Source organism: Centroberyx affinis, unplaced genomic scaffold, assembly GCF_046629955.1.
Source record: "Centroberyx affinis isolate AG114_WGS23_722 - 3 ecotype Tasmania unplaced genomic scaffold, CSIRO-AGI_Caff_v1 ptg003026l_1, whole genome shotgun sequence".
NCBI classification, from domain to species: Eukaryota; Metazoa; Chordata; class Actinopteri; order Beryciformes; family Berycidae; genus Centroberyx; species Centroberyx affinis.
The window spans coordinates 36,204-55,938 of NW_027281122.1; positions in this window are offsets into that span (position 1 = coordinate 36,204).

Sequence of the window (19,735 nt, forward strand, 5' to 3'; positions counted from 1 at the left end):
CTCGTTAAGAGCAGTTTCAAATCAACACACAAAGTAACTGAAAGCTGATGTATGAGTATTTGCCCTCGTCTATCAAATTTCATTGAACTTACATAGAGCCACAACTTGAATGTAATATATAAAATTTAATATAAAATTCTATTGCTGCGCTTTAGGACATTATTTCAGTGATTCTTATTTACCAGAGATCATTCTTCTATTCCACTGGGCCTCCATTTTAAGCAGACTGGAGCTTTCGTTCTACAAACATTTTGATAAAACGGTAAAATCTCAATGGGTGGAACCAAAGAATCACAGTTTTTCTAAGTAACAAAGCCCAGTGAAGCCTAGTGCTCTGGCAACATGGTCTCCTGAAATTTAATGAAATGAGCAGTGGTGGAAGAAGTACTGAGATCTTTAACAAAAAAAAAGTAAAAGTAGCAATACAACAATGTAAAGATACTCCATTACAAGTAAAAGTCCTGCATTCAAAATCTTACTTGAGTAAAAGTACATAAGTATTGGCAGCAATCAAATTAAACTTACTCATTATGCAAACTGTCACCATTTAGAGAGTTATATTTTTCATAAATTATTGGAATATTAATACTGATTTATTGACATACATGTACATGTAAGCAGCATTTTAAAGTTGTCAACGTGAAGCTAATCTTAACAATTTAGCTATACTTTTGGGTAGTCTAATCTATAACAATGCTATTTTATAGTTATTTTATAAAGATGATCAAATGTTTTAAATATAAAATATTGATCTGAAAAGTAACTACTAACTATAGCTGTGAAATAAATGTAATGGAGTAAAAAGCACAATATCTCCCTCTAAAATGTAGTGGAGTATAAGTACAAAGTAGCATAAAATGGAAATACTCAAGTACAAGTACCTCAAAATTGTACTTATGTACAGTACTTGAGTAAATGTACTTAGTTACTTTCCACCACTGGAAATGAGCACGTCTTAAAATGCAAATACGTGCACAAAAAGAGAGAAAATTTGGTTCAAGCTAGCCATACTACTGTAGTCTAGCTATCCAGGTAAGCTAGTAAGCTAGCCTGCTGACCTAACATCATGGTAAGCTAGCTAGCTGCTGACCTTCCAACATCATGGTAAGCTAGTTAGCTAGCTTCTCACCTTCCAACATCATGGTAAGCTAGTTAGCTAGCCTGCTGACCTTCCAACATCATGAATGTGATGGTCATGAATGAACGAAAAAAAGAAGTTTATTATTAAATTATTCAAATTTTGACCAGACTTGCCTCTTTGCTACTCCAGTTTGCCAGTTAGCAGTTAGCATTCGTGAGGTGCTCTACCAAAAGAAGAAGAAATGGATATAGCCTACTGAAGAACTGTCCATGCTAGGTGTGGAAAATACCAATTTAATTATAATTGCAACCATCTTTTTCATTGCAACCAGCACTTGACTGACAGGGGGATAACAGGATTTGCCAAGGGTTTTGAGCACCCAACATTTTTCTCCAGATTATTGGGGCAGCTAAGGCCCTCTGGCTTCACACATGTCAGTAGCCCCACCTTGGGTTAGTTCTACCTGAACGCTCTTTGGAATCTCTGAAGATGAGGGGGGGAGCAGGGCTACAATTCGTTAAGTATCTAAGAGAAGGAGTGCTATTCTGGAATCAGTTTAGCTCTCTAGTCATAGTCAAGTTCATTATCATTCATCGTTCATTATCAAGTGATCTCTGAGTCCATCAGAAACAAGTACAACCCTGTTTGAACTTGATCAGTGCTTCATAAAGAGCAGGTTTGATTTTAAAGAATTGATCCAATTCAAGTGATTTGACTTTTCTTCAACTTCATCCAGGATTCTGTTTTCGATGTTGTATTACTGTAAGTGTATATATTGGGAAAAAATACAACTTTTAAATACTACAGTAAAAAGAACTACCTCTGCATCATGAAGGATGGTAAAATTACAGTAAACGGTAAAAAAAACAAAAGAACAAAAACGTGACTAGACTTCATGCTACAGTATACACTATGATTAGTATGGATATTACTTACAGTTAGGATTGTATGTAATATTTCTACTGTAATTTCTACTGTAATATTTCTGCTGAACAGATAGAAATTAATTAAATTAATTAGAAAATTATATTTTAGCTGTTTGTTGTTTTCAGAGCCCGGTGTCGCGAAATTTCGTGAAATGAGCACGTTAGCCATTAGCTAACCTTTTCACATGATGAACACGTGAAAATGTAACCTTCACTTTACTTGTGTCCTCACCATGTAATCTACGTTTCAGACTGTGCGCTCATTTCAACAAAATTTTATGAGACTGTGTTGTGTTTTTATGATGTGCTGCATACAAATTCTTATAACTTGTTCACCTTTCTCTCATTATTTTCAGAAGCAGGCTACTTCTTACCTACAATTGCCCCTTCCATCCTTCTATTCAACCCTATCAATTCAGCTGGAGTTCTTCTGGAAGAGTCTTCCTATTCTTGAAATGTTTGGATACCATAAATATGGAATTGTCCAACTGTTCACCCCGCAAAGTGAAATTGCTTGAACAGTTAAAGAGACCCACATATTGTTTTTCTTGTGACGTATGACTATGTGGTGAAGTATAAATCGAACTTTAGGAGAAGCGCTAGAAGTGGATTCTAATTCTGTACCGTGAAACAGTTATGCAGTTACGTAGTAATCTTTCACACATTGTGTTATCTCTCATATTCCTCTCGTTATATATTGCGTACATAGATACTTTTACAGTTTTCATAATTCTCCACTTTTTTCATTCTGCTCAAATCTCACAGTGTCTTTCTGTCTCAGTGAATTCTGCTGCTACTGATGCTGTTTTACATCCCATTAATGCTGGAAAACAGACTTTTTATACATTTTTATTCATGCATTTGTACTTAATATGTCTGGAGTGTTGGAATTGCCAGTTAAATATGTTTATATAACCCCCATTTACTCTATTATTTCTATTCTATTCTTCCTTGCTGTATCTCTACTTGCTGCTGAAATGGCCCATTTTCCCCACGGACATCATTAAAGTTTCATGTAATGTAATTTAATGTCATTTAATATAATCAGACCAAAGCAATCCATCCCCTTATGTTACCCCAGAACCGTTAGTGAGAATGCAAAAAAATCTGGCCCTGGTTTGACAGTATGTGTGTGTGTGTGTGTGTGTGTGTGTGTGTGTGTGTGTGTGTGGGGACCTGTGAGCGCATGTCATGTTCATCCATGCGAGTGTGTTTACAGTTGTGCAGCTCGGGATGTCTTTGCATGTTGATGCGTGTGTATGTCTGTGTGTGTGTGTGTGTGTGTGTGTGTGTGTGTGTGTGTGTGTGTGCGTGTGACCAGGTCTTGTGCTTTGGCTTCTCCTCAGGTGCTTGTTGTTTGTCTCCAGGGAGTCAGAGGTCAGAGGTCAGGATGTACCACATACCTGGCCACAGATCCTCTCCAGGCTGAACCCACAGGCAGCTGGGGGGGGGCAAAGGTCAAAGGTCATCCATTGTCCAACTAACCTGATATTACCTGCCGGAGAGAAAGGGTTAAATGTCTCTCTCCTGGGAGAGGACGAAGAGGGAAGGGGTCACGTGTGTGTGTGTGAGTGTGTGTGTGTGTGCGTGAGAGAGAGAGAGACAGAGAGAGAGAGAGAGAGAGTGTTCTTGTCTTCACAAGGATAGAATGAGGAGGGAAATTCTCTTAGGGTTAAGATTAGAATTAGGATTACGTTTAGGTTAAGTAAGGGTTAAGGTTAAGGAATGAATGTAGTCATAGTGTGTGTGTGTGTGTGTGTGTGTGTGTCTACATACATATATGTGTGTGTGCCTGTGTGTGGGATACCGACAAGCCACTCACAGCAAAGCCAATAAACTGTAGCTTGCCAGAGGAGAACAGGCATAAACAGCGGCGCTAGAATTTTTATGAAAGAATCTCATTCAAATAAAGAAAAATATGACAAATTTTACAGACTGCATTATTGATTTGCCACACTGTAAAATGAATTTTATAAGACTATGAAACAGAGCTGATCCGTCGCCAGAGGGGCCTGTAAAAAGAGGAGCCTCTCTCGCCCAAATACTCCCAAACACTACTGTATTGCGTAACATGGAGGCCTCAAGGACCCTCAACCTTGTATGTGTGTGTGTGTGTGTGCATGTATGTGCATGTATAGTATGTGGTGCACCCATTCACGCGTGTCCCCGTCTCATTTGATAAGAAGAAACGCATCAATCACAGCTGACAGGTGGATGTTTCTGCAGGCTGAGGTGGGGATGGAGCTCCGGTGTCTGCACAGTGTCTGGATCCTCTGCTTCACTTCAGCTACCAGATCTGACTTCATGTGATTATTAGGTCAGGTTTTGCAGAATGACCCAAGATCGTTTTCTCAGCTACAGTGAAGTCGACCTTTGAACTTTTGGATATAAAATATCATCACTTCATCATTTTATCCTATTAGACATTTGTGTGAAATTTTGTCATAATTAGCGCATGAATTCTTGAGTTATGGCCAAAAAACGTCTTTGGTGAGGTCATCTTTATAAACTATTAAATAATGTATAAATGAATACCTTAGTTAACATGAACACCATTAGTAAATGATTACCAGACACATTAGGTAACTGTTAATTATTATTAATTATGCTTATTAAGCATTAACTAGCCCTTAATTAATGTACCCTTATTGAAATTTTTACCATTATAATTATGTAACGTGTAAACAAATCTTAATTTCTGTCACATGAACATACAGTTTCACACACACACACTGTTAAGTATTTCATCATTTACAACATTATGAGGGGATACCATCATGTTTCGCTCAGTATACCCATGCACGAATACTTAATTCCACATAAACGTTGACCTCTGTGTAGCCCGGGTCGAGAAAGTGCCAGTTAAGGATAAATATGTGGGCTTGCAGTCGAGAGAATTTCCTGGAGGATTACTAGTGTGGGAAATGAAGTCAGCCATACAGTGTTGCACTGTACTCCACTTAAACTGAACCCCAGTTGTTTGGACAACTGTGGCAGCTAGCACAAAGCTTGCAAGGATATTTTAACGGGCTATTAGGGCAAACACACACTCTGGGCCAATTGGGGTTTGACCATTGAGGAGATGTGCCGTCGCCTACGCAGTACACTACTTAAATTCTAGGTGCCTCTTCTAGGGGCTCCCCAAAATGATCTGCTTGGGTGGCCTCCAGGAAACCCTTGAGGGGGTAATTTTGCTTGGTTCTATACACTAAAAAACAGGAGTTCATCAGGGGGTTATTCTAAGACCCAAGGGAAGCCAAAAAGCACAGCAGGATTCCTCACCATATGTGAAAACTAGCTTAGTGCTAGTTTCAAGCTCGCCACCTGTTTTGTCTGTGAAGCTGACCAATATAACGGCTTCAAGTATCAAATCCGAGTATATCAATTGCACATTCATAATTCTGAAAATTCACAATGTCTAGGCTAAGCTGATGATCACGCAAACGACAAAAATCAAGAAGACCCAAGACAACCTGCTTCCTCCTATCCATGATTTTAGTCTCAGAGGGGGTGAATCTCTCTCTCTCTCTGTCTCTCTGTCTCTCTCTCTCACACACACACACACACACAAAAACCAAGTGACATATCACAGAGGAAATACGCACTTCGTCAAGCTGTCATTGTCAGCACAGCTCTGTCAGTGTAAAAGTGCTGATTCTAACAAATAAAATGAACACAACTAAGATGTATCTTATCTGTGTGCAATGTAGCCTGCTGAAAAGTGTTTTTAGTATGTCAAAGATGATTTATGCGTCACTTACATGCAGTCTGCCACATTGCCTCAAGTGGGAATCAAACTGCAAAAAGCATTGCCAAAGTCTGCTCTGCCAAGTCTGATATGATAATCAGAGTGCTATTTATAGTTGACTGAGGAAATCATTCATTAATGCATCGTGTCTAGAATGTCATGGGAAATGTGTATCATTTTCGAGCACTGTTGCACTGTATGTTATGTGTTTTTTTGGGGGTTTTTTTGTTTGTTTGTTTGTTTCTTGTTAATTGATAATTGTTTCTTGTAAACTGTACTACTCTGTGTGCCTCTGCAATTGCCCCTCGGGGACAAATAAAGTGAATTGAATTGAATTGAATCTTTTTTTGTAATAAAAAGTTATATTTGAAACTGGAAAACCTACGTGTTGGGATTCCTGTTTCGTTAAAGGTCCCATATTCTACACTTTCCAGTGTTTTATTTTCTGTCTTTCTGTCCATTCAAAGCTGTGTGTGTGGTGTCATGTACCAAAAACACTCTCAATCCATTTTTACACGTTCATTTTCCAGCATCTCTCTGAGTCTTACCAAGAACAGGCTGTTTCTGTCGCCGTGTCTTTAAGGCTCATTACTATTAACGACCCCTCTGTTCCGATTGGCTAACCGTTTCAAGAGTGAAACGTGAGACGCTGAGGCCCGGCGGCTACAGGTAGGGAAAACTCTCCGCTAATAAACAATGACAACCGCTCAACCGCTTTGAAAAAAACACTTTATTAGTCTATTATTTCTTACAAAAATGATAATGAGCGAACCTTTGTGACGCCACAAAGTTACGGAAGTCCAAACGACTCGTTTAGAGGCTCGCTTTTCTAATATGGATTGTGTGGATTTAGTTGGCGACCGTGCGTTTTGATACTTTCACCATGTTTAGATAGACCATCCAACTCCTTTATGATCACAGAGGCAAGGGGAGTCCTGTCTTACACCATATGGGACCTTTAAGGCTACTATTGAAAAACCTTTTCAATAGTAGCCTTTTTTCATATAAGGAACTCTTACGCCTGATCAACAAAGACAGATCACTTAACAATGTGCCCGCAACAGAAGCAATAGACCCTACAATAAAATGTCAGTGAATCACCCATATAAAACCTTGTTGTTGTTACCTTGCAGGTAAGTTAACCAACGTACTTACGCCTCAGGGCCTGTATTAGTGTGCTTTATAGCTGCTTTATAGCTTATCTGAGACTAAATGCTACAGAGTAAAGGTAACTGCCACAGATATGTGAATGAAACTGAACGGGCATCAAAAGTCAATGGAAATCTATGAACATTGTCCTCCAAAAAGTTCCATCTTGTGGACAAACCAACATAGAGAAGTTTTCCATCTAGTGGCAGGCTTACAAAATAGTCATAAAGGCCTCCTTGATGAACCCTTCTTTGCTAGAGGTTCATCTTGGTTTACAAACCCTTTATGAAAGTTTATTAAGACCTTTATTGATTTATCTGCCAAAGACAAATCAACAAGCAGCATTGCCAGACCAATGAACTCACACAAGAGTAAGGTAACACAAGAGGTCTTCCTATCATTGGATGAAAGCATGAAGGGATTACAATATGTGCATACAGTAAGTCCTTACATAGTATATTTTGCCAGGTTAGGAATTTACCATTACTAGTGCAGTGCCCGTTCAAAACATGCCTGTTCGGAACGGGCCGATTGCTTGGCCTCCGGTATCGCTGCTTGCAGCTTTCTCGAGAACCGCTCATCCAAACAACTTCACACTCGACACTGCGCGTCCTTGGCTCCCCAGCAATACACCCGCCAAGTGTGAAGTAGATCGGACGAACGGTTCTCGAGATATGCGAAGGACACACATACAGACAGAGATTCCTTGCTTTATAGTATGATGATTATCCTTTACAGGCTCCTTTGGAGCTATCTATGTAGCACAAAGCTGCACTAAGCAAGACTTTTATTAAGAAATTATGTCGTCTTATCAGCCTAAATGAAGTGGGTCTGCAAAGGAGACGAGTGTACCATCCTCTCTAATTGAGATGCTGTAGATTCACCCTATTTGCCCAAAGGAAATTCCGGTGTTGGTATGGTCACTGGTGGGAAATCTTCTCCAAACAAGAAGTGACAAATTAAAACTGTTTCTTTTTTTATTAGATAGTACAGTAAGTGTAAGTGAGTAAGTGCTTCAATACTTCATACTTCAACAGTTACCTCTTGCTGCCACTTGGGGCCGCCAACGTGCGAATTACCTATTGCAGTCTTCAGGGACTGGGCCGTCTATGGGAGGCATTGCCAGTCAAACCATTAAGTTAATGCTACGCTTCATATATCTTCTTCCATAATGTCTATGAAACAGTTTCTCTATCTAAATTGCACTGGTATGTGGTGCGTACACGGAATTCCTTGGCACTGACAATTTGCCACAAACATCAAGCACTGTGCGAGGAGATTCCTCCAGGCAAGCAGGAGCACGCACGCACACACACACACACACACACACACACACACACACACACACACACACACACACACACACACACACACAGACGCACCGTCTAGAACTATCAAGCATATCACAGGAAACAGGCCAATTAGGCAGTCTCAGAGAGAGAGAGAGCAGGGAGCCCAACCCATGTGACTGAATTCCCACAGCCACCACAACCTGCACACACACACGGCATGTACCTACATACTGGCATTCACACACAAATATGGTCTAGTTTCCAAAAACAGACACACACACACACACACACACACACACACACCCCTCTGTTAGGACTGAGGGTCGGAGGGCTCTCATTAGCCCTGTGGCTCTGAAGCAGGGAGGATTAATGTCACAGAGGCTTTTCATGTTCTGCAAGAGGTTGATGTGTGTGTGTGTGTGTGTGTGTGTGTGCAGGAGGGAGCTTAAGATAGAATCGGGAGAGGGCAAAGAGTGTATTTAAAGGACTTGATTGTTCATTAAAAGTTGCCATTTGGTGTGTGTGTGTGTGTGTGTGTGTGTGTGAGCGACAGGGTTTTAGTTAGTGGGCTAGCTGAAAGCAGACACACTCACTCTATTCCCAGTAGTGTTGAAAAGCTGCTTTGAAAGTTGAATTTTCCAAACTACCAGTTAATTCACACTGGAAGAGTTGAACTACAGCAAAAAGTTGCTTGTAAGAGACAACTTTGTACATCAGAAATATAATTTAATACAAAATCACAGGCAAAACTGCTGATTAGGATGTTAACAAAAATGGTAACACTTTACAATAAGGGTGCATTAATTAAGGGTTATTAAGCATTAACTAACCCTTAATTAACAGTTAACTAATGTGTCTGGTAATCATTTACTAATGGTGTTCATGTTAACTAAGGTATTAATTTATACATTATTTAATAGTCATCTTTATAAGATGACTAACAAAATACTGCTGAAAACCCTCCTGTAATCCATGAAAGGTTTTGTTGCATTGTTAGTCCCTCCAGCATGGTACATGGTGTGCAGAACATTATGTTGTGGTGGTGTGTGTGTATGTGTGTGTGTGTGTGTGGGTGGGTGTGAATACTGGATGACAGCTAACCTATCGGAGCGCAGCAATATCTGTTCTTCTTGACAATTGATGAATGATGTGTTTATCCTGATTATATCAAGACTGTAACTTCAGCTACAGCAACAGTTAGGCCTAATCTAGCTAGGTGCCATGGGACTGTACATAAAGTGTTAGGCTATGTGAAGACAAGTAGGCTGTGTTGACATATATTTGATACATTAATGCATCATGGTGATTATGGCAGGACATTTCATGCCTCTTGTTTTTGCTTTGGATTGATTTTGTTCTGTTAAAGTAGTCCATAGGCTAGCTGTAAATATTGTTTGCATGTATGAACTTGCTTTCTGTACATATTCTATATTCATTCTTATTAGTTATTAGAATCCATCTGTACTTTTAGTTATTAGAATCCATCTGTACAGAAGTATAGTCTACTAGCAGTGGTGGAAGAAGTACTCAGATCTTTTACTTAGTAAAAGTAAGTAAAAGTAGAAATACCACAGTATAAAAATAATCTGTTACAAGTAAAAGTCCTGCATTCAAAATGTTACTTAAGTAAAAGTACAAAAGTATTAGCATCAAAATGTACTTAAAGCAACAAAAGTAAAAGTACTCATTATGCAGAATGGCCCATTTCAGAATAATACAGTATATTACTGAATTATAATTATTGATGCATTAATGTGTAAGCATCACTTTAATGTTGCAGCTGGAAAAGGTGGGGCTGATTTCCACTACTTTATATACTGCTGGGTATCTTACAGTAATCTATAATAATACATCACAATTTATTAGTTGATTATGTATTAATAATCTGATGTGCAAAGTAGCCTAACCAGTAACTTAAGTTATCACACAAAGGTAGTGGAGTAAAAAGTACAATATTTCCCTCTGAAATGTAGTGGAGTAAAAGTATAAAGTAGCATAAAATGGTAATACTCAAGTAAAGTACAAGTACCTCAAGATTGTACTTAAGTACAGTATTCGAGTAAATGTACTTAGTTACTTTCCACCTCTGTCTACTAGTCGTGCTTGTTGATGTAAAGGGTAAACTATGACCATCATAAGTCATGGGAACAAAAAATTCAGTTATCTTTCAAAAAAGCATTAATTTAGACTAGATTTTTCCCCTTAAAAAAAACGTACATCAGTTTTATACCACTTACTATTACGGATACTATGAATGTAGGCAGAATTAGGTCGAATAAATGTGGGTGTGGGTCTGAGTCCTTCGGCCAGAGGGGGGCAGGGGGCGGAAAGAAAGCGAGGAAAAGAGAAATTTTTACAGAGAATTTTTTCCAGGTGTTGCCCGCGGGTCCGCCCACCAGGCACCAGCCGCCCGTCCGTCCCTCCTCTCCCCTCCCCTCCCCTCCCCTCCCCTCCGGTCCGGGCTCCAGGCAGGCAGGGGGGTTGGGGTGGGCATGGGCAAAGGGGGCAGGGCCACCGACCGACAGACACGCCGACTCACCGACGCTCCGGAGCGGGGGCTCGGATGTGAGGACTACACACACACACACACACACACACACACACTCAGCTCGGCCCGTTGAGCAGCTAGTAGAGCAGCCGGGGCTTCCTGCCAAGCACAGACGGCGCTTCTGTTTCTGGTTACCCGCCTGGACGACTTTAGTTGCTTTTCATAGGGAATACAAGTTTTGCCTTTTTTTTTTTTGAAATTAAGTTTACCTTCTTTCTGACTCGGAGCGGCGTCCAGCGGGAGCCTTCTGCACGGAGTCAGGATGTCGGAGTTTTCCGTGAATGACCACCTCGAAGGGATATTATCAGATTTTGAAGGTATGTGGGCTGCAGTATTCAATTAGCCTACTTTACTGACCGCTGACTAGATGATTTCATTAGCAGGTAAGGTCATGAAACACAATGTCAAGCCGCAGCTCTAATTCACCTAAACTCAATAGAACAGTGATTGTCAACCTTTTTCATATCAATGACCCTAATGTAGTCCACATTAGACCCCCATTTGATGAGATTTTGTCTCTCAGACCCAAATCTGAGAATATTTTTATTGTTAGATATGATTTTGTCCAGAATTCCATGACTATCTGTATTGTAGGTAGAGAGATAACAGTGAAACTATGATCAAAACAGTCATTCTTCTACATTCTCTAATTGTGTTAACTTCTTGTAAATGAAATAATGCTGAAGTTTAACAAGTCATCAGTTTGCTGGGGACCCCCTGGAACCCCCTCAAGGACCCCTGGTGGTCCCCGGACCCCACGTTGAGAACCACTGCAGTAGAAAACTCAAGCCTGCATCAGTGTAGCGGTAGAATAAAAAAAAAGGAGAGTTAACTATCTCCTGTCAGTTTAGTTCAATTCAACTTTATTCTCCCTTTGCATCCTTTTTGCAGAGACATTATAAACGACAACACAAGTGCACAGCATGCATAAAATCAAATGGCAAGAGCAGCAACAAAAAAAAAAAAAAAAAAAAAAAGCAGAATATCATCAAACCTATAGAAACTTATAGAAACAAAAAATATATTTTCAGAAAAACACCAATTCATTACCATGATGTATACTATGAAATCACATCAGAATGATTTATGGCAGTCTAAAGAGGTGGTAAAATCTATTATGCATATAAAAAGCTAGAGTTTAGCCTGGTTTACTACACTACAACTCTGCATCTGAAGCAATGCTGATTGCCCATAGCCACCAATTTGCTTGCAAGGAAATGCATCTTCATTTTGTCAAAATGTTCGATTTCTTTTTTTTGTCTTTGAGTGAGAACTGTTTATTAAGTCAAGTCAAGATGGCACAGGGAGCCTCAACTTAAGTTTAATGACATGGTGTAAAGCAAAGCTCCTGAAAAGCTCTCTGTATGTTTGTGGATGAGAGAGAGACAGAGAGAGAGAGAGAGAGAGAGAGTATAACTGCACCCCATCAACAGACAATAGTTTCCTTTAGAGGCAGTAAATTCAGGTTTCTGAATGAGTTGGCTGTGCTTCAGTGACTCACTGTTACTGTAGATCCCTCCTTGTTGTTCGTGAAGTGGCATAATGCATGAGCCCCTTCAAACTGCTGCATGACTCACTTACTGCACTTACTGTCAAATTACTGTTAGTTCACACTCTGCATGCTAAATCTTGTGGAAGAAAGAGACATCCGAGGCATAAATACTTTGAACGTATTTTTGGAGTTGTTTGATCTCTCTTTTTTTTAAAGAGACCTTTGTTTAATGGACCTTTGTTAAATCCAAAGTGCACTCAACCCCACACTCCATCATATGCTAAGAAGCATTCCAGCCTCCTATCTGTTTTCCATAGTACTAAATCTTGCCATCTGTTTGTAGTGGCAGATGAAAAAAGTTTGCAGCTACATGCATTTCTTGGTATTATAAGGTTCTATCTGACCTTTTTGTCAAAACTGAGTTAGTCGCATGAACCTATTCGATGAGTGCCTGTTGACATATGTGTGGTGTTATTTTTTGAAAATAATGATTTTTGAGTCTGTAATTTCTAAAACAAAAGGACCCATCTCCATTTAACTCAATGGATGCTGAAAACGTTGAAGCTCAATATCTCAGAACTATCCTGAAGGCAGATAGGACCTTATAAATCTAAGCTCACGCAATGACAAATTCAAAGCTGCATCTGACACATTTTGCCGGTTCAGATATGAAAACTTGAATGTTTCAGGCCGGACTGCTGTACATTACCATGCCACCTCTTATTATGTAGACCAGTGGTTCTCAACTATTTTGGGGGCCCAAGAGTCTGCAGGTTTTCATTCCACCCAAACACTCCGGCAGCTGATTTCACTGATGAGTTCCTCCTCTCTGGTTGAAGGTGTGCTAATCAGCTGCTGTAGTGTTTGGTTGGAATGAAAACCTGCAGACTCCAGGGCCTCCATGGTGCATGGTTGAGAACCATTGGAATAGAAAATCTTTGATTGTGACAGCCATCATAGGTAAGACAGAGGAAGATTGGGAAATATAAAGAGACAGGAAATACAAAGAATGTCAGAAAAGATAGAGTAGAGAGAAAAGAGGAAAAACTGTAATTTATCCAATGTGAGGAGAGAGAAAGAGAGAGGGACTGGGAGAACGACAGAGACCTTGTTTTTCCTCAGGGTGATCCATCATGTCCCGGGACCCTGCAGGGACAGTACAACAAAAGCTCCCCTCTCTCCTCTCATTCTTACTCTCTTTCCACATTCCTCTGTTTAGACAGGTGTTGATCTGTGGTGCTAAACAAATTAGCCTAGCCTCCGGCCCGAGACCGCCACCGTTGCCGCGTTCGTTCGAACACCGTCGCAGGACAGCGTTAAGATCAAGTCGTGAGCCTCATCCTGTCCTTTTCGTACTTTGACTTTGTACATGATGTTGGAGAAGTAGCAGGAGCTGGGTAATTATCCTCTTTGCTTCAGATGAACACAGCCAGTCCTGCTTCCGAAAAAAATAACAGGCTAACTTCAGGCTAGTCTTGCAGACAGAGCTACTTTATTAGGGATGGGACGATATGGGACGCTCACGATACCATTCGAGACGCGATATGTGGTTCACGATTCAATACAACCACGATACGATGTAATAAATAAAAAGTTCAATGACAACAAAGTATGACTGTGCAGACTCGGAGACACAAATCTTGCTAGCGATGGCATTGGCTTGCTAGAATGTAACCAACAATTCAAGCTCTTTTGAGGTGACTCTTCAAAGCTAAGGTATTGACGATGGTAAGACTGACTGCCCTTGCATAGTAAGAAATGACTAGCCCTAGCTAATACTGAACTTGCCTAGAATAAACGTCTTTAGCTAGCCCTAAATCCTGGAGTTAGAACACCCCAAGATTGCCCCTGTCCCAGGCAACCAAGATCACCTCTTCGATGCCCTAAATCAGTGGTTCCCAACCTTTTTTGTCTTATGTACCGCTTGAGCTGTTTTGGCATGCCAATAGTACCCCCTCACTCATGCGTGTTGATGATTCTCCTAAATTTGTTCTATTAAACTCATATTAAAGGTTAACGATAGAATGTGGCTTTTTTGACTTAGCCACAAGTAGTGACACAGCGTAAGAAGCCTCCAGTGCTTTGCTTGACCCACTTGTCGCTTTCTGCAGTGTAGTCTGACTTGACTTGAATTCTGACAGTTTTTGATTGAAAAAGTTGTCAGTTTTACTAAGACTTCCTGAGTGTTTGGTGCTCTGGTGCCGGTGTAGATGGGCTGGCTTCATTGAATTATTTGTCAGGACTTCGCCGCAAAGAAAACACTGTGGCTGTGGTGGATCCGCGGACGTACAAGTAAATCCATACAAAATACCCCCTGTACCCCCTGCAAGCTGCTCAAGTACCCCTAGGGGTACGCGTACCCCTGGTTGGGAATCACTGCCCTAAATGACGCCCATCTTTATAGGTCGAACTCTGCCCGACAGATGGTTGCTTCCCTCAAAGGGCCCCCTGAATGAGACATTAAGTTATCTCACTGTCTCCAATTATCTTCTCAAGGAGGCACCAAACGCATCTCATTCAGCTGAACCGGTCAGCGCCAAGATCCCATCTGGAGGTAAAAGATCATTAGATGTGACGGCTCTAAATTTGATTTGGTAACAGGGGAGCAATTGTTGACGCTGGACCGGACAGGCGACCGCGGAGCGCCGGGTGAAAGGTGGAGCCTTGTTTCCAATGCCCACTTCTCTTTGCTGGCCTTTTAATCAGATGTATATGAGCCAGCGTCTAAAGGCATGTGATTTGGTTGGGCAGAGCTAAAGAGGGACGTTTTAGTGTCTTCTCGTTTATCAAGGGTCTGGGCCCATGTCAGAACAAAGGACCAGTGTTATATAGTGTGCTGCTTTGAGTGTGTTTGAGGGAACGGATCAGAAAATTCTTGCTAAATTGTAAAATTGTGAAGCTCCGTTTGCTGTGTGTGTTGGTATGTGTTTTGATTGAAAGGAAAGGTCAGTTACAGTTTGAATTTATGTCCAATCAAGAGCTGAGTTCTAATAGTGTTAGGGTTATTAAGCACATTTCTCAAGTTCATTTTGCAACGTTGCTGTTCCACCACTCCCATGATCAGCGATGTCCCAAGAACCCTTCTCAGAAAAATAATTGTCCTCTTGAAACTCTATGACTGTCTTCACACTTTCCATTACCATGCGGACTGGGTATTCGCGTGGTATTTGGCCAGAGATATAACGCATAAAAACCCAGATGTAAACGCACACAAGGTGCTTTCAAGATCCAGTGGCCTCAATCACCTCTTAGAGGTGGTGAGATACGGTTGGCAACCTTAACACCAAAATCTAAAAGCACTTGCACCTCTGATCCATACAGCTGGATAAACAGAAATAAAGAATGCGCATGGATCAAGAGGGGGAGGAAGACACAGGACAAAGGTCCCAAGCCAGGTTCAAACCCATGACATCAGAGTTGCATGATATGTGTTTTAACTGACTGAGCCACCTAGATACGCAAATTTTAACATGCGGAATTCTCACATAAAATAAAACCCTCCTTTTCAAATGTGTTTTCTGTAAGCGCTGATAATGTGAATATCCAGTGATACACATTTGTACTTTCTGAGTAGATGCTCTTGTAAATCGGTCATTGCTCAAGATAGTGCAAATTTTCTAACCAATAGCAATGCTGTATTAGCATGATGAGGACATATCTTTAATCTTCAGTATTTTTTAATTTTGTTGGATTGCTACTTAAATCCCATTCTTTGCTGCTGTAATGACTCAATTTTCCCTTTGGGCATCAATAAACTTTACCGGTAACACTTTACAATAAGGGTCACTAAGTTAAGGGTTAGTTGATGCTTAATAAGCATTAACTAACCCTTAATTAACAGTTAACTAATGTTTAATTTACTAATGGTGTTAATGTTAACTAAGGTATGAATTTATACATTATTTAATAGTTTATAAAGATGACTATTAAATAATGTATAAATTAATACCTTAGTTAACATGAACACCATTAGTAAATGATTACCAGACGCATTAGTTTAAGCATTAACTAACCCTTAACTTAATGACCATTACTGTAAAGTGTTAACACTTTACCTTATGTTATACTAATTAATGATTCAATTCCCAAGCAGCCGCCATATTTGTAGGATGTAAGTATTATAAGGGGATGCAATCAGTGTTTTACAAGGGAATGGCAGATGTAAACGGACTAGATATCTGACAGTTTGACACACTAACACTAAGCCTAACCCTAACCAACTAACAAAGTAGGGGAAGGCAGTGCACCCTCTGACTCGTAGGTCTGACTCTTATCCAGGAAGAGACAGGAGCCCATGAGGGCCCTAGGGTAACATGGGAGATTAGAGGGGGGTCAGGAGGCGACGGGCGGCCCCGCCCACCCCCTGTCACATCCTGGTACTGCGATCCAGCAGGGCGCGAACCCTGGAAAGATCAGAGAGGGTCCCATGACTTACTGACCCAGTGACCATACACACACACACGCACGCACACACAAAATTGCTCACACACAAATGCACGCATGGACACACACACATACACACACACAGCCAGTTGTCTTTGGTCATGACAAGTGGTACTTTCTCAATAACAAAGCACTGGGTCCCCCTCCAGCATTCCAGCCTGTGTTAATGCAGTGGAGCACAGCCACCCAGGGCCTAGACCAGGCTGTGTGTGTATCATGTGTTGAAACACCAGACATCTGAGCTATGTCACATATACAGCATAAAATTGAATTCATGAGAACTTGAGTAGGTTGTAATATACAAAAAAACACACACACACACACACACATATACATACACCCACAGGTAGCACTCAGTGTGGCCTGCTGCCAAGCCATTCTTCTGTAATGGAGCAGAATTTGGCAAGACATCAGTGGAGACTGCCTGGTGCTCAGACATGTCAAGGAGTTGTCAAGCCCTTAAAACACGCTGGATCTCCTCTAATGAGCCAATGGAGAAGGGAGACAAAACCATTACTTCAGTATGATGAGTCTTGCCTCAAAATACAAATTTCAACCATCTTGACCATGACCATGTAAGAGTAGGCATATCCTTTTTCAATCCTATCAGTCAGTTCAGCAGAGAAAATTCACTTGCTGGTAGTGGAGGAGAGAAAAATGGCCGCCACAGCTACCAAATTTGAAAATGTCCAGGGCATCCAACTTGAGAGTATGGAAGCCCATTTCCGCCAGTGTAATGAAAAAAAAAAAAGATCCTGTAAGTCATTATAATGAGAAACTTTCTCAAAATAATGACTTAGTATCTCAAAATAATGACTTAGTATCTCAAAATAATGACTTAGTATCTCAAAATAATGACTTAGTGTCTCAAAATAATGAGACACTTTCTCAAAATAATGACTTAGTATCTCAAAATAATGACTTAGTATCTCAAAATAATGACTTAGTATCTCAAAATAATGACTTAGTGTCTCAAAATAATGACTTAGTATCTCAAAATAATTACTTACTAAGTTTCTCATTATTTTGAGATACTAACTCATTATTTTGAGATACTAACTCATTATTTTGAGATACAACGTCATTATTTTGAGATACAAAGTAAAAGATAAAAGTTTCTCATTATAATGACCATTTTTTTCATCACACTGGCGGAAATGGGCTTCCATATGAGAGTGTACCGGTTTTGGTGCTGAATGATTTGGCTCGTTTCTGGCCTACTTCGTCTGGATTAAATACTGTTTCTACATCTTAGGACAGTCCAGTCAGTAGGCTGTATGTGAAGCTGAACAACTCTCCTAAGACGAGAGAAATGGAATCACACATTGTTAGGTGGAACTTTATTTCCAAACTAGTTTTTAGATAGTTCAGCTCTTATTCTAATTCTACCATTTGGATTCTGAGCCAGTTACTTCCCCCCTCCTTTCCACTTCATTCTCTATAATCATTTTGATAAAAAAAAAAAAAAAACCTGAAGTTAATCATTCACTGTACCATTTTTTTTTTTGTAATAACATGTATACAGACTGAAGTCCAGGAATACAGAAAAAATGTTGAAATGCCAAAATTCTGTTATCCCTCCAGTCCTTAAGTGACTATAATACAATTTAATGCCAATCTGATAACAAAAGACTTCTTTATGGTCTACAAGTCCACAGGACTAAACTGTACTGGCCTTCATACGGCTGTCTTCAGTTTGTTTTTAAGACAGGAGAAGAAGACTGGCATTTAGCTGCACTGTTCCTTTAATAGACTCCAGCCTCTGTCTAATATTTTATTTCAGGCAACAGGTGCTTATGAGGCAAATAGTAGCTGGACATCTGAAACATGGTGATGTAAGCGCTAGTGTGTGTGTGTGTGTGTGTGTGTGTTTATGAGTCCCGGGGCACTGTGTTATTTTCAATGTTACGACATTGCAAACGGCTGCTTGGAATGTGTCTTCCAGATGTGCTTTTAGTAAGTGGAAGTGGTCTTCACGTGTGTGGGTGTGTGTGTGTGTGTGTGTGTGTGTGTGTGTGTGTGTGAGAAAGAGAGAGAGAGAGTCTGTATGAGTGTGTGGCTGCAAGTGTGTGGGTTCACAGTGATGTATTGGTTTGTTTCCATTTTAGTTTCCACACATAACTCTCGGTGTGTGTGCGTGTGTGTGTGTGTGTGTGTGTTTGCACGTGGCGATGCACAGGTTCTCCTGTCTGTGCTGGGGTCGTCAGAGCGCTATACCTCCATGGAATGTGTGGAGAGGGGGGGGAGGATGTACCTGGACAAGCCCAGACTCGGCCTCCCCTCCCCGCATGTCCACAGGCCAGCCTGGGCCTCCAGCGCAACTCCACACTCCCAGTTCTTACTGGTTTCCAAATCAACCCTTCTCACTGGGTGATACCTATTCACGATGTAGAAGGTTGGAATCCTTTTCCTTGACTTTTGTCATGTCATCCTCACTCCAACGATCTTGTCACTGTCCACTGTGTTTAAATAGTCAGACTTTAAAGCCCCTTATGTGTAGCATTTGAAATTTGGTTAGGTGGGCTATTGCTTTGCAACTGCATTGGCTAATCGTAACAGTTGCAGGCAGATATTTTAGTCACAACTACACTGGGCTAGCAAAGGATTTTTTGTGCATAGATCAGGTTCGGAATTTATTAAGTTTGCCCAATGCTAATGACTCGCTCACGTTATATTCAGTAATCCTTGTTTGCCCAGTGTTTGTATTTCTATGTATGTTTGTAACTGCAGTTGCTAATTAAATCAAGCAAATCAAAATGTCACATGTGACAGAAGATATTTGCTGCCAATATTTTATCACTGAATGAATGGATAGAATGGTCCTTCCCATTCAAATCAACATTCCTGGATGGTCAGAGCCGTGGCCATTTTTATTTGTACCGTTGGGATAGCTTACGCATAAACCGACTTACGGCAAGTCGTGGAGGTGAGAGGTTTTGCAAGCAATTGGCATTGCAGCTGAATTAAGTTGTCAGTCATGCCACCACTAGGTGGTGCTCTTTTACCAGTTGCTGCTGTCTTTGTAAGTAGGTCAAAAGTTGTCACATCTGTGCACA